We start from the raw sequence: 4,136 nt of genomic DNA, 5'->3' as shown, positions 1-4,136 counted from the left end.
AAAGAAAAAAAAAATCTGGGCCTACCATTTCAGGACACGTGAGCTGAATTTCTTATTTGTTATGAAAAAATTAGAAATCGGAAATGCTCATTTCCCGCCATCTAGGTATCACATTTTTTCCGTGAGGAGGACCCTTAACCCTCCTTCTTTTTTGGGGGTTCATTGATTCATGGAAAAGAAGAATACGTATGCAACTACACACATAATAGGCCTATTTACTGTAATAAGAATGAGAAAAAATTACCTGAACTACAAAAGGGAAAAACCTTAAATTTTGAAGAACTTTAAAGTCATTGATAGGAAAACTCATTAGTCGCCATCTAGGAATCAACGGATCATCCGTTCTATTAGGTGTTCATCGATTCATAGAAAAAAGATTTCGTTTGCAACTACTCATTTTTTATGTACCGTACGTATACACACATATGAGGCCTGTTTACTGTAAAAAGAATGAGAAAGTTTACCTGACCGCTTTCAAGAATGAATTTTGAAGAACTTAGAAGTCGGGAAAGCTCATTTTCTGCATCTAGGTAGCAACATTTTCCCGGGGAAGACCCGGACCCTTTTTTTGGGGTTTTTTTTTATGAAAAAAATGTAACCCCCTACCCCCACCAAATGTGAACCCAGATTTGACCCTTTAATTTAAGGACATAACAGTTTAAAGCTGGTAACCTCAATTAGAAGTTTCTTTCATATAGGATTTTATACTATAGGCCTATTCTACAATAGCTGGCGATAGTACCGGTAGTTGCTGTGAGTATTTTCGTTACTACAGTAGCTGTTGAGCGTTCTACATTAGCTGGGGTTTCACAAAATATTTCGGGCATTGTGACTGAGCTGTCTCTTATACACATCTAGATGTGTATAAGAGACAGGCTGTGGAGTGTGCTACATTGACGGTTTGTACTATAGAGGTTGTAACAAGCGGTAACAAGTGTACACTGGATACTAGTGATAATAGTATAAATTATTATATGATAATTAATTAAAATGATAAACATAATACAATTATGATAAAATAGGCTACAGCGAGCAGTGATGCTACAGTAAAAACTACCTACTGTACAATAATACAAATTGTATTTTTTATTTATTTATTCAACCATATTTCGCGAGGGTGACCCATCCAGTGTGAGTTAATTTTATGGTGCCTTCAACAATACAAATGAGATGTATACATGATACATAACATGAAAAACATACATTAATAGTTAAGAAAAATATAGGCCTATTCTCCAATTTTTTAAATGTAAAATTGTGTAACATTCAATAAAATATAATAAGGATGACAGGTACAAGTTTAAAATGCATTAGACTACCCCGGTTTGCCCGGGTGCTATTTAATTGTTTTGACCATGCACATTCTTGTTAGTAGGTGGTTAGCATCATTATAAATACATTACACATCTAATGTAAAACCTGAAAAACCTTGGTTGTGAGTGTCTGTTTTGTATACGCCCATTCACTACCATATTTGTAGGCTACCGATTGCCAATCACAAACTCCTAAGTTACCAAGGACATTGCATGCTGCAAGGTTACAGTTACAGTAATGCGAAACTGCAAAGGGTACTCAGAATTAATTTATTTAACTTAATGTAGTATTCTTACTAACAGCATGCTAACAGTTACTGTACATGTAAAGCATGTAAATATTTTTTTTCTGCAATAATTAGGACAGCCGATAGACGATTTGTCCGTTATATCGCGATTTTTCGATCTTACTTCCGCATTTGCTTTGCGCAGCGCCACCTACCGTTTCAAAGCGTAACCACGTTTTAGCGTCGCTTAGCAAAATTGCATCAGCTCTATTTATAGTTCTCATTAATAGATAAGGCCCGCCCATGGCTTCCTTATATGGTAAAAACATTTCCAAATAAGTCTAGTTTCGGAACCAATCGGGGTTGTTTGGGAAAACCCACGTTAACGCAAAGCATTTATCGATTGAATTTGACGCATGTGAAATAGTGAAAATCTGGTACGACTTGACTAGGCTTTTATTTACAATTTTCGCCAGAGTCGGATTTGCGTCCCCGGGAATCAATATTTTTTTGAAGTGTTGATTTATCATGTTTAATCTTAGTTTAGTCAGGTAAGACCTGTCTCAAATCTGTTCAAAAATTTTTAATCATACTTATAGGCCGTAAAATTCTAGGCATAATTTTGAGCATGTGTGATCACGCGGTAGTCGTAGCTGAGTGACATTGACTGCAGCCGCGGGCCGCATGGTGGTGCGATCCATTGTTGTACTAGCCTAGGAGTAGGCGTCTGACAGTGAAGGAAGACTGAGGCTTTGTTAGTTTAGGATAGACCATGTGTACTACTGTATTTATTTCCATCTAATTTCTATAATCATACTGATATTACCAGCCTAGCTAGCTAGCGGGGATTTATTTTAATGCTGTAATATAGGCATATGTGATGTCTATAATATTTGATGAAACATACACAGTAGTACAAAGTAGTTCATATACAAAAACGCATGAAAATGAAGTACAAAAAAAAAACAGACAGGTTAGCGGAATACCAAAAGAGAAATGGGCTTCTTAAAGCCTGGCACCAAAGAGAATTCTCTCGAAACCGCTAACCTGTAAAAAAAAATGACAAAAAACAAGGTACAGCCTATATCACTAGTGTAGTGTGTTTCACAAAATATTTCGGGCATTGTGACTGAGATACACTGATAAAATAAAGTTGCTTTCGCAAGCACAATTTGATTCATGTTGTAATAATTTTAATTAATAACTCAGGCTTTAGTGTTAGTAAAAAAATACCAAAAGCATACCAATCTCTATATTATTGAATACATTATATATATGTAACCAATATATTTTATTTATTTTTAGGCACACCAATTTCAGATTCTGTACAGATTTGCAGACAACAACTGTTATGAACGTGCAATGTTAAAAACTTTATAATGATGCTTAAGGATTCAACCATTGAACTCTAATCTACTCAGAATGCCGCAAATGCAGCAGAATAGCCTGCCTATGGAAAAACAAAAACTTGCTTAAAAATAATAAATAAAAAACCACTGCAGCAGTGTTGTTATTGATTTAATTTTTTTTTTAAATACTGGCTTTGCTTTGTTTATAAAGAACAATTGTCTTCATTATTATTATTATTACTATTATTACTTACAGAAGAAATAAGCAAACTAATTATGTTTAATGCTTATGCAAATATAAATAATTTCTTATTAATCAGATTTTTTAGTAAAGTACCAACCAGAAAATGAAATGTTGTCTACCTCAGTACTCTTGTTTCCTGCACTGTATCAAGTGTTTATGTCAGTCTGGGAATGTAGGCTTACCATAGTTATTGAAATAAATGTTCTGAAGGATATCATAATCAAATACAGTACCACCATGTATATTTATATTCCATAATAATTTAAAAGAGATAGGCTAGTTTAAACATGTGAATGTGTACTACTATGTAATAAAGTATTACAGTATTTATTACTAAGTATTGTTATAAAAATGTTGTTTTATGTTCTGAAAATCGCATATATTGAGTGAAATTGTGAATGATAGGGTGAATCTGTGAAGCATGATGTACACTGGTCATTTAGCCAACAAGATACTGATTTCGGAAGGAATGGAGCCATTTTTAAAAAGGAAAATCGTCGCCGCATATTTACGGGTACGCTAATATGCTAGGTCCCCCATGTGTCCACTGCTTAGGCCTCAGCCTCGCATACGAATCAAATAGAGACAAACTGTAATATTGTCTATAAATTACTGAGTTAGAAGATTACATACTTAATAATATTTAATCTAAGGGTATATATTTATTTCATACAAATTAATTATTTGTGTAGCACACGGTCTTCGAAATGTTCTGTATATTACGATCTTCCCGAGTACGATCGCCGATATTTACAAAATGGTGTATACGCTAGTCTTCGAGTGCAACGAAATGGAGGCACCCTTAGTTTCCAGAGTCGGATTTGCGTCCCCGGGGCTCGATTTTTCATCTTAATATTTTAAATGATAGATTATAAATTTTTACAGCAGGGATTTTAAATGCTTTACTGTTCAAAATTTTTTTGTATTTTAAATTCGCGAATTACTAAAGCACAAACTCGTAAAAATTGTGTACCACGAATTGTCTATTAAATTACTCTTTATG

General features: G+C 34.2%; 1 protein-coding gene across 1 annotated transcript in view; it reads right to left on the bottom strand.

Moving 5' to 3' along the window:
- Positions 1 to 4,136, bottom strand: part of LOC117107699 — a 9,694-nt gene that overhangs the window by 2,054 nt on the left and 3,504 nt on the right. The gene's annotated exons all lie outside the window — the stretch shown is intronic.

Source organism: Anneissia japonica, unplaced genomic scaffold (genome assembly GCF_011630105.1).
Source record: "Anneissia japonica isolate Jap-2015-1 unplaced genomic scaffold, ASM1163010v1 scaffold23396_len11606_cov99, whole genome shotgun sequence".
NCBI classification, from domain to species: domain Eukaryota; kingdom Metazoa; phylum Echinodermata; class Crinoidea; order Comatulida; family Comatulidae; genus Anneissia; species Anneissia japonica.
Note: the sequence above shows the minus strand (reverse complement) of the source record. Positions and strands in the feature narration are given on the sequence as shown.